The sequence below is a fragment of the Rhinichthys klamathensis genome, unplaced genomic scaffold (assembly GCF_029890125.1).
Source record: "Rhinichthys klamathensis goyatoka isolate OS25496 unplaced genomic scaffold, OSU_Roscu_1.1 h1tg000343l_1, whole genome shotgun sequence".
Lineage (NCBI taxonomy): Eukaryota > Metazoa > Chordata > Actinopteri > Cypriniformes > Leuciscidae > Rhinichthys > Rhinichthys klamathensis.
Window position 1 is genome coordinate 1,263,049 of NW_026606857.1, and position 13,158 is coordinate 1,276,206.

Consider the following 13,158-nt stretch of genomic DNA (forward strand, 5'->3'; position numbering starts at 1 on the left):
ATCCTTAACATCCCACTCCACTTACTGTCTGTATCCTAAAGAATGCAGACACAATATGAACAATTCCATAAATCAGTCTGCTCGGAGAAGGTTTGGGAATGTTTCTGTGCTTTTCATAAACACATCACATTCGTCTTAATGAATTGTTAAACTCTATTATGCCTGGTAATAGCTCAACTTTCCACATATGTCCACATACACCCACATGCTATACAGAAAAGAAAAATGGCTTCTTTCTCAGTGCAGGTGATGTGGGTAGAATAAGATTTCAATAGGCATTGTTAAATGGCCTAAATGACATTGTAGAAAGATGGATTCAGCTATAGATGAACCATCACCATATTTCTACATGCCTCTGCTTTGTCTTACTGGCTGTCTCTCACCCATTGATTTTGTTTTCTTGAGATATTGTGTACCAGTAGGAGATCGCTAATGATTCTTGTCATTAGTAACATGTTTGAATGAGGATGCAAGTTGTATGTGTAATGCTGAACAAGGTCTCGCTCCAAACTGGATTGACCAATTCATTGAAAACAATGAATTTATTTGTGAATTGCAGCTAAGTATAACACTAGAAAAACTGCAAACTGCCAGTTTTTGTGGTTGAGTGGCTAGAAGGAAAAGATTTCCGAGGAAGACCAATGTTACGTCATGCCTGGGGGTTAACTGGAAGATATATTTGGCAACATCTGAAACCTCTTACAATAAATGTTTGTAGTCTCATGAGACTAAAGTTATTGGAGCCAAATACATTTGTGGAGAGAACCAATAACTGGAACAAAATGTGAAGGAAAAAAACACTCTCTGAATGAGTGGTGTATGTGTGCTCACATGAGGTGTATTGTGAGGCTGAATTTAATTAGATTTTTGCACAGTGATCTTGCACGGTCTGCCTGACAGAGAAAATAAAAAGTATTGATCACAAAGAAATTACAGTTCTGGGCTTAAAAGTATTTCCTACAGAAAGATGCTTATGTGAATCAGCATCTTGGAATATCTAACAATGCATGGGCACAGGTCTCATGTATAAACTGTGCATATCCACTTATATGCGTTTAACTTGATCACAGACATTTCCACACAGAAATCCTGATTCATCATAAGTTTGCTCTTACTGTTTGGGGTCAATAAGATTATTTAAAGAAATTCAATCAGCAAGGATACATTCAATTAATAAAAAGTGACAGCAAAGGCATTTATAGCATAGATTTTCAATTCATCAAAGAATCCTGAAGAAAAAAAATGTTTTTTTACAAATAGGATATATTTTATAAGAAATGTTTCTTGAGCAGCAAATCAGAATATTAGGATGATTTCCGAAGGACAATGTGACACTGAAGACTGAAGTAATAGATGAAAATTCGGGTTTGCCATTAGAGGAATAATTACATTATAAAATATATAGAATATATAAAAAAGTTATTTTAACCCTTAAAAGTTATACCTTCTTAGTTTTCCTCAGTCAATTCATTCTAAACAATATATAACAATAATAAAAAATGTATTACAAAAGAATGTCTATTTTCTTAAAATAAATAAATAAAAATATTATTATTTGTCTAGTTTCTTAAAAAATAAATAAATAATAATAATATTATTTATCCTGTCTTATCCTGTCTGGCTCTTATCTGTTGGTTTGCGCCTGTAAGCTTCATATATCTTTCTGTTTTTAATCACTATTTATCATTCATTGTTGTTTATACTGATAAATTACCCAAAATCACACACTAACCTGACATCGCCAGCTTTCTAGATCTAAATCGTTATTGGTAGCACAACACGCTAGTAATTCGCTAGCCCCGTGCACTCTCTATTTATTTATTTATTTTCGCGCGTGCTCGCGCCTTTTACGCGTTTCATCAAACAACATAGGTGAGTATAGGATCAGTCAACAAACACGGTGAGTCGTGTCATTTTCTCCTCTCATTGTCACTTGCACTTCATGTATAGCATAGTCCTCTCTGTCAGCATATGATTTACATGTGATAAATGCAGGGAGACACGCATCCAAACTTTAATCAAGGTTAATTGTAGAAGTGCAAGGGCTTTAGATACGTCTTTAGATACTGCTTTGGATGGGACTAGCTTAGTGAACTCTGTACATTGTTTGGTTCCGGCTGAAGTAGAGCCTGTTCAGCAGGGCAATTGGGATGCTGTGGTCGCGGGACAAAACACCGCTCTTCCGTTCCGATTACCATACTATAGATTCTCCCCACTCAGTGAAACACCCACTGAGAATCCTGTTGTATGTGCCCTAGTTATTGGCAATTTTATTACACGGAACGTGAAAATAGAGACACCAGCCACCATAGCAGAGCCCGTCTAACGGAGAGCCTTGGCACTTCCTATTAGCCCCATTGTGTATCATATTGGTTGCAGTTCCATTAGAATTCCACTGGAGGTGATCGCGGGCGAGTGCAGAATGAATGGAGTCTATGGAGCTAAATGGCTAAATGTATCTCTTTCTCCTGCTTGTCGTTGAATCAACATAGATTTTATTGTTGATTCCGCAAGTTCAATATAGATTATAGGCCAAAAGTCGAATGAACGAGTACTTATGTCCTTTTGATTTCTTACAGGTTAGGCCGTTGTTGGCCGGAACATGCTAGCATTCTGCTATTATGTGACGTCATCACATTTTTGAACGGAATTTTAGAACAGATAAGTGAACTTAAAAATGCAATTTTCAGCTGAGTGTATTATCTTAGCCCTCCCTTTTGAATGCAACTTTCAAATTACTTGACAAAAAATTACATCCTGAGAAAAGTGGATTTCTGGGGGTGATACCCCATAGACTCCCATTCATTCTGCACTCGCCTGCGAGCGCCCCCGCATGGACAGAGACGTGTTACTGCAGCCAGTCCAGAAACCGGAAGTAACCAGACAGTGACAATTCTCTTCAATTAGACATTCTCTGACCATAGTCACGTTTGCCGGGAGCCAGAGGGCCTGACATGAAAGCAAATTTAAAAGTGCTGGCTAACGCTAATCGTAAATTCTCTAAGATTATTATTCACGTCGGCACTAATGATGTTCGACTCCGCCAGTCGGAGATCACCAAAATTAACGTTAAAGAGGTGTGTGAACTTGCAAGTACGATGTCAGACACTGTAATTTGCTCTGGCCTCCTTCTTGTTTGCAGGAGTGATGAGATAGTTAGTAGACTGTCCTCACTCAATAGCTGGCTGTCGAAGTGGTGTCCACAAAATAAATATAGAATTCATAGACAATTGGAAAAGTTTTGGGGGCAGACCTGACCTGTTGAAAAGAGATGGTATTCATCCCTCCTGGGATGGTGCTGCTCTTCTCTCTAGTAATATGGCACATAGTCTTAGAGCCCAAACATGACAATCTGGGGCTCAGGTCAGGAAGCAGACAGACTGGCTAAAACGACCGTCTGCTAGCTGTCTCACGTCACCAAGGTCAGATAAATCCCCTCACATAGAGCCTCTTTCACCTAGATATCGTCACATAGAGACTGTGTCTGTTCCCCGAATTAGGACATACAAAAAACTTCCAAACCCATCTAAGGGTAAATGTAATTGATGTTCAACAAATAAAAAACAGATATAATACAAATGAGCAAATGATAAAGCTTGGGTTGCTGAATATTCAATCCCTTACTTCAAAAGCTCTTATTGTTATTGATATGATTACAGACTATAACCTAGACGTGTTGTGTTTGACAGAAACCTTGCTAAAACCAAACAATTACACTTTAAATGAGTCCACCCCCCAGGATTACTGTTATAAACATGAACCTCGTCTGAAAGGCAAAGGGGGAGGTGTTGCTGTAATTTATAGTAATATTTTCATAATTACTAAGAAATCTAGTTTCAAATATAATTCTTTTGAAGTGTTGCTGCTTAATGTAACAATATATAGTGCAAATGATAAATCACATTTGAGATTTGTGCTGGCTACTGTATACAGGTCACCAGGGCACCATACAGACTTTATCAAAGAATTTGCTGACTTTCTATCAGAATTAGTTCTCGCTGCAGATAAAGTCCTAATTGTTGGTGATTTTAATATACATGTAGATAACGAAAAAGATGCATTGGGATTGGCCTTTAAAGATATTCTTAACTCTATTGGAGTTAGACAACACGTGTCAGGACCTACTCATTGTCGTAATCATACTCTAGATATAATATTATCACACGGAATCAATGTTAATGCCGTACGTATGTACATACATTTGCGAACACAGCGTTAATAGTGCCATGGCCAAGACGCAGAAAGCACTTGATGTGAAACCGCAGTGTGCGTGTTATGTACCAAACCTGCAGTTCATCAGGTAATCAGCGCCTGTCCCCACCCACTATACCGTAAATTGCGTGTATTTAAACGCGCAATTGAATGGGCCTCCTCCTCTCTTTCCATCATGGATCAGCCACCAAGTCAGGCAAAACAGCGAAACCCTGATGCCAATAATCGTAATGTAGCGAGGAGTTTAACAACTGCTGGAATGGAATGTGAATGCTGAGTCGGAGATTCGATGTCATCTTTGATTTCTTCCAGTAACTGTAATATTGAGTAGCTGCTTAATCTGTAACGCTTAATGATTTCGTTTTCACTCAAATGAAAAATTCTCGAATTCTTGTGGCAAAAATCTTTTCAGCTCGTCTCCTTAGCCTATGTCTTCGTCTTGCTTGGATTACTGCTGTCACTTCACCATGAGGCATATGCCAGGAAACCCGATTCCTAAGTTACACCTGCTTTTAAGAGGCGGAGAATTTTCAGCACAAAATAGAGGCGCGCTTTCACCAGCTTTTTCTGTACATAACGCAGAATACATAATTAGGCGCAGTTTACGCTTCCCCTCCCATCTCTTTATGTGACACTCCCACTTTCCCCTTGACCATCCCATGAATGCATATGCATGGAAAGCGCATTTTGCCATTTCCACTTTCATCTCGGTGCGTCCCGTTCATACATACCTCGCCATGGTTTTATGCGCACTTTGCGAAACAAATACGCCTGAAGTGGGTGCAAAAGCGTTGATTATACCTAGAATATCAAAATCGACTGCTGGCGGTAGATCCTTTCCCTATTTAGCACCAAAACTTTGGAACAGTCTTCCTAACATTGTCTGGGAAGCAGACACACTCTGTCAGTTCAAAGCTAGACTAAAAACACATCTCTTTGACCTAGCATACACATAACACATTATAGACTTCTATAATTCAGATTTGTTTTAATGTTACGAGTAAAGTAATGTATTACAAGTAACATGTATTACCTAATCAGACTACTTTTTGATCTAACAAGTAAAGTAATTAATTACAAATAATGTGCATTACGTAATTAGATTACTTTTTGTTGTTACGAGTAAAGTAACGCATTACAAGTAACATGCATTACGTAATCAGATTACTTTTTGGTGTTGCGAGTAAAGAAAAGCATTACAATATAGTACATTACGAAATCAGATTAATTTTTGATCTAACAAGTAAAGTAATGCATTACAAGTAACATACATTACGTAATCAGATTACTTTTTGATGTTACGAGTAAATAAATGCATTACAAGCAACATTCATTGCGTAAACAGATAACTTTTTGATCTAACAAGTAATGCATTACATAATTAGATTACTTTTTTGATGAAATGAGTAAAGTAATACATAAGTCACATAAATTATGTAATCACATAACTTTTTTCGATGTCAATGAAATGAACATTCTAATAATACAAATACATTTATTTACAGTAAAAAAAACGTCACTGCAGATTAAGTATTTTCAAAAACAATATTCACAGTATAAGTATGAATTGTAGCTGAAATATAGCCATTGATGCATGAGGTCCACTATAGTGGACAGGTGATGATTAATCAGATTTTTCTCCCAATCTAAAATCAAAACTTGGAAAATTTTACTGTCATATGACTTTTACCTACAAGAGTCTCTTAGGATAGAAGGAATGGGTGGATATTCCGGAGCAACTTGGCATGTCTGACTGACCATTGGCCATCTTGGTTTGGAGGGGGGAAAACTCGAAACACAACGGCTTGCAACTTGGTTGCAATGTATAGGATGATGCACCAGGGTCCACTGAAGAGATTGATGTGCAACTTTGCCATCAAAACCCTTGCAAATTCAAGAAAATGCTTTTTTAATAGCTGTCCACTGCAGTGACCACTATGCATGAATATTAGTCTCTTTGTTTATCCCGAGGTTTACCGCAGTCCGCCGGATCCAGGCCATATCCAGATCTGATGAAGGACCTGCGTCTGGGCGCAGCGACAACGCAGTCCTGAAGTGTCAACTAGTCCCTCCCTGTGAAGGCCTCCTTCCCTTTACCTCTGTACAGATAATCGTTGTCAGGATAATTCCGGTTCAGCTGGCTACGCCGAATCGATAAAATTCTGTATTATAAATTTTAAGGCCAGACAAGTAGTCTGTTGAGGGTTGTTTTTTTTAGGGAAGGACTACATGCCTGCACACATATTCAAACACGCATACCTATATAGAATGAACTCTTAATGCACATGTGCGTTATCAGCGTTCTCACAGGTTCACGTTTTTAAAGTTTGCGTAGAGAGAACTTAAGAGTTTTCTGTTAAAACAGTGTCGTGTTAGCGGCCCCTAAGTTAATAACTAATGATCGTTGAGACGGAAGTGAATCAATCAAAACTAACTTCAACTGGAAAATAACTTTATTCTAGAGCTGCCATAAAGCCAAAACAATCTGTTACTTTAATTTCCTATTATCACTGTAAAGCCACTTTGGTACAATCAACATTGTTAAAAGCGCTATATAAATGAAGATGACATGACTTGACTAATAACAACTCGGGTCGCTAGTGAGTTATGTATTAGTGTAAGTGTATTTTTTGTGCAGTTCAACTTTATTCCTCAAGGTGACAATGTCTGGTGTTTCAATTATAATTACTGCAGGCATATAACAAAAGAATACACAAGTATCATCAGCAAAACTTGAAATGGTTCAGCCACTTACTACAGAACAAGTACTCTACGCAATCAAATATTAGTTTCACTGTCACTTGATGGTGGATCTGGTGAAGAAGCTGTCAGCGATCAAAATATTGATTTTGAAGACATTGAAAATGATGGTTTTGAGAATATGGTTGAGCCTGCGAATATGAGCCAAATGTTAAATGTACTGGAGAAATATGCTCTGATGATGACAGTGATGATTGTAAAAGCATCTGCTCAAATTTATCGCTTCCAAGTAAAAAAAGGTATAGAAATATACTTCGTTATTCTTTTGTAATTGTTATTAAAATAGCAGGACAGTTGTATACTATTGCGGCATTCAGAGATCCAAGAGCCGGGTCTCTAAAGACCCGGATATGTAATAATGATTGCATTTAAATTGGCTAAATTGTAAAAAATATTTCACAATATTACTGTTTTTACTGTATTTGTGATCAAATGCAGCCTTTGTGAGCATTAGAGATTTAATCTTTAGAGAACATAAAACTACATTTGTTGTGACAAATTGGGCACTCTTGATATCAAATAACACAGATTCATCAATATTACAACGAGAACAAGGACACAATTGTTAGTGAATGAGACCCAGTATATTTTCCTTCTTACATTGAAGGCAAAAATCACTTTCCTAGAGAGTGATTTTTTCATCAACCTTGGATATGATGTTCTATTTATAGCTACTCTCCTCTGATTCATCAGCATTTGCTTGGGTATCTAATAGGCTCTAATTTTCCCCTCTGACTGATAAGGATACTAATACAGAGTGATGATTGGGCCTATGAGTCTTTGCCACGCTGTGAACATCCATGTTTCTTTTTTCCAGCCCAAAAACAGACACTAATCGAGGGCATGAGTCACAATCAGAGGCATAATCCTGCATCAAAGGCCAGTATTCCAAAGCACGGAGAAGACTCCAGCAGAACAAATCCCCCTAATGCTACACGTCCCCACAGCACTGTCAGGTTCACCCAACAGCAGCTAGGGAAAACTAGATTAAATGTGGAGAAAAGCTCTGTGCCATCACTCACACCTGTGCTTAGTATTTGATCCTAATTAGTCACAGTCAGTCAGATCAGTGATTGGCATTTGACGCTAATTAAATGCAATTTAGGTCTACAGGTCATTTGCGAGCAGGAATTTTGAAAACCGCATGACAAAAGACGGGTATTTGTAAAAATGTGAGCAAAATACAAATCCGCATAATCCGTGGCTAATATGCTCCCTTAAATCCCAAGAATGAACTTAGTCTGGACGCTGCAATCTCATCATAACAATTGCCTGTATTCGTTCCATTATAAATGTGCATTACTGAGGTCATACATTGTAGAAAACAGATTTCAAGCATGATGTATCTGCATTTCCTGCACAGAACACATTTGTGATGTGGCTCTGCCTGGGTTCCATAAATGTGGATCATATGCATCCATCTATCTTATAAGATTTCATAAATAATGCATCATGTTGAACTTGCATGTAGGATGCTGGGGAATGTACTTTGCATACATACAAATTAAATTGCTCTCTCCATACAAGAATTGTTTCCATTTCACACCAGTCCACATCACTTACCAGCAGAGCAAATGTTGCTCAGTGCCGCATGCTGACATCTTGTTCTGGCCAGAGCGAGATTAAGATTCAGCTCTTTGAAGTTGGTTGTGAAAACTGAGACCCCTGGTGAGGTCTGAGAGGCATTCAATGCTGTACGGCACTCAATATGTCTTTGAAAACCACCAACAAGATTAGCATTCTCACTGCACACCATGGGAACAAGAACGTAAACCACTTAATGGCACCTTCACAAAAGGCAAATTTTGCAGTGTCAGGCATGTTCTTTGTTGAACAGAATTCTGCATTATATCCCATTTAATCAATTGTTTAATTTCAAAAATAAGTCCTGATGTGACATCCTGCCTCTGCAACCCATTTTACTTCTGTAATGTGATGTTTTTCCAAGTGATAAAAAAGTAGGGCAGGGCTTGATTGTATCTATTAGAAGTGACTGAATTGTAAAAAGTGGGCATTAAGGGCTGTTTACACGACACCGTTTTCGCACTTTGTATGCGATTTTGCCGCTCGTTTACACAACTTTGCGTTCTCAGGCACCCAAAGCGATGTTGTTTTGAAAAGGGGTTTCAAAGTGCAAGTTTTTGAAAACGGTCTCTGTGTAAACAACAAAAACACGAATCTCTGAAGACGATGATGTCAAGCATATGCGTATTACATGTTCAGACTATAGTGTCTCATCGCCATCTAATGGTCTGGCTGCAGAATACAGGGGTTTTTATTCGTTTTCGTGGATCCGTGTGAATTGGGATCGTTTTGACAATGGTGTCGTATATATGCGGAAAACTCAAAGGAAATACTTCTCCGTTTTAAGCATATCGTTGTCGTGTAAACATATCAGTCACATTTATTTATACACTTTAGCACTTTATACAATTTTTTTTTTTCAAAGCAGCTTTACAGGGATAAACAGAAAAATAATGATTCAACGATGTAAACAGAGTTAAATTCTGCCGTAAATCAGCTCTAAAAAGAAAATAGTGTCATTGTTCAGCTGAGGTCAGTTCAGTGTTGATTCAGTTTCATTCAATAACAGTGTAAAGATCATCAAAAGTTAAATGAGTTTAATTCCCTTATAAAGCAGCTCTGTAGAATACAGTGATGTCATCATCCAGCTCAATTCAGTTCTTCTTCCAACAGTCAGTACAGTCAAATCGATAATATTGCAGAATATTCAGTGTCCCCAACTAAGCAAGCCAAAAGGAGACAGTTGGAAAGGAACCCAAACTCCATCAGTGACAGAAATGGAGAAGAAAACTTTGGGAGAAACCAGTCCTCCTCTGGCCAAACAAACCATTACATACAAGAATGGAACATGGGAGTGAGTGATAAGTGCTTGGTGAAATCAACCACGAAGAAAACCCTTGTCAAAAAGAAGTGCACTTAATTGTATCGATTGTGCACTTGAAGTGTGCTTCAAATCTTACAATTATATAAACCTACTTGCAGATAATATACAATTAATGAAATAAAAGGCCACTTAAGTGTACTTAAAGTGAGTACACTTTCAGGTAACACTTTATTTTAACGTGACATTACACATTACATTTACTTACTATAGTAATAGCAGTAAATTATGCATAAATACAAGTAACTAACCTTAACCAAACCCTAACCATAACTCTACATGTAGTTAATTTACATTACTAAGTACTTATACTAGTTACAATGTAACAACGTCACCTTAAAATAAAGTGTAACCCACTTTCATGACTTTTTCCACACACTAAAAAAAAAAATTAATAATGTCAAATTAAAAGTTTTAATCTAAAGTACATTATAAATCATTATATTGTGTTTATTTTTGTATTGTGTGGCTTAAAGAATTACACTTATTTTATGTGTTGCCAAATAAACTATATTTCAGTCACAAAGAAGTAATTACGCAATTTTATATAAATATGTACTTAAGTCCTTCTTAGCTGGTCAAAAAAAGAACTCTTAATTTAAAGGAGCTGTATGTAAGAAATTTATTTCAATTAATCATAAAATGGCCCTGAAATGTCACCAGACATTAAGAAATCATGTACATTTCAAATACTTATATCACTGACAACAGTAGTCTGGCCAGGATATTGTCATTTAAAAAGTGCAGTTGCAGCCCTCAACTGATGTTGATGTTGTCATCTTGTGTTTTGGTCTGATGCTCCACCCTCCACCTATCTACCAATCACGAAGTCAGTAGTGTTGCGGCATCCGGGTTGCCAGCTCTGCTCTAGTTACCACAGCTGCAGCTCGTCACGTTCCTGCTGGATCCTGCAGCCGATCTGGCAACCTCGAGTCAGGGAGGAGGGGGAGGGGATACTGGATACTACAGTAATTTGACAGTGATTGCAGTACTAGTTTTGGCCACAATCTTACATACATGCTCCTTTAAGCTAATTGCATTTAATGTAAATTTAAACCATTTTCATTTAATTGCAATGTCTGAAAACATTACATTCAGTTTGCACTTAAAGTCAATAATTGTATCCCTTAAAACTCATCTTTGATCACCAAAATGACTAATTTAAACTGTTTTTCCTGTGAAAAAAAAAATATGCATGCCTTAAAATAGCTTGAATGCAACTCTACACCCTTGCTTTGTGGATCATGAATATGCTAATTAGCCCCGCCTCCAGTCACACAAGCTCACAGATCACTCGGCCAACGAGTAACGCTGCACAATGGTATTGCTTTTTACAACGTCGGATGCATAACTGTAATTAATATGATTAGCCTTTTGCTTGACTATGTTATCAAACAGCTAATAATGTGTTGATGTTACACAAACCATGTTCCAGTTCGCCATCTCAGTCTGCCTTTTAACACTCGAAGTCGTGCATCTTCGGATGCGGAGCCGCGCGCGCAGTTACAAAATCTGCCGTGCGTGTGCAAGGGGCACCTTCGCCTTGGTGCCTTGGCCTTGCGCACCTTCGCGATCGTGCGGACGCGGTGAGTATAAACCAAGCTTGAGGCGCCAGAACTGCAGCTGATAGAATATGCGTTGTAGTACGATACTACCATATTTCTTCAAAAGCAGATCGTGGAGACATTAAATCATCTACGATCAAAAATCATGATAAGCACAAGCATAAAACGACTGTTATCATGTCTGAAAACAAACACAAGAGGGGTATACACAACTGTATCGCACGCGTGCTGCAGTGGTACATTTATTCATCGCACAGACCAATCTTTTCGTAGAAATATGTCGCACTGTACAGGACCCATAGGCGTCGATTTCGGTGGGGACGGTGGGTACGCGTCCCCACCAGATTTCGTCATGAGTCATTTTGTACCCACCACTCTTGGAAACATTGAGGCACGGTCGGATGTACCTAATACAAATAAAACATCTCCAGTTTACTAGCAGAGCATTCATTTAGTTCGCTCTTAAATAAGAGATCTAGCTAAAATGTTTTGTTTTTTAACTCAAGCTGAGCGCTCGTGTCCGCTGCTATCAGTGTCGTGGATACAGTGTTCTCTGTGGCTCGCGCACAGTCTTCACTCGGACGCGCACTTCAATCTATCGCCGTTGCGGACAGACTCTGTATATATTCATTCCGGTGAAATTACAAAATAAAATGCACACAAACGTGTCCCTGGCTGCTTGATATAGACTGTAACCACTGATGAACATTATTCAGTTTTGAGAGAAAAAAAAACTATACCGAGGGCGGATTAGAACCCGTCACCTCTGACACGCTTGGCAAAAGATCTACCACCAGACCATTTAAAAACTCAAACAAAAATTTGCGGATCGATGCATTTATTTACGGGTTAAACAGGCTGCAGAATTTGTACCCAGCACTTTTGAAAATGCACTTCCGAATGCGTCTCTGTCCCCACCACATTTCAAACCAAACTGACGCCCGTGACAGGACCCTTTTTAATGAATGTTTGGTGTAGGTCTACTAGGCATAGAGATATCTGAACATCTTTGCCAAGCGCAAACCAGTACAGAAGTAATCAATAAATTATCTGGAAGGGTCATGCCTTTTTTCACAATCATTTTGGAGGGTCATTGCTGGCGAAGGGAGGGTCAAGTCTATTTTGACTATAGATCTCAAAACTCCTCTTAAATAAAAAACAAACAGTCCCTAAAAGTATGCTACTTCTTTTCAAGAGAAGTCAGAATGGAGAAAGTTATTATATTTTGATGAAAGATTATAACAACAACATTGTTTCTCTTTGGAATAATATGAGGTGCCCCTAGGGACATTATTCAGAATTACCTTGCATATACATGTACTTTTCCTCTCACATACACATATAAAACCAAATTCATTCACATACTATAATGAAATGCTCACACACATACAAGTGAAATGCTTTGACAACCACAACTGAAACGCTCTCATACATACAACTGAAAATGTTACGCTCACACACACAACTGAAACGCTCACACACACACAACTGAAATGCTCTCATACATACAACTGAAAATATTATGCTCACACACATAACTGAAACACTCACACACACACAACTGAAATGCTCACACACATACAAGTGAAATGCTTTTACAAACACAACTGAAACGCTCACATACATACAACTGAAAATATTACGCTCACACACATAACTGAAACACTCTCATTCATACAACTGAAAATATTACGCTCACACACATACAAGTGAAAT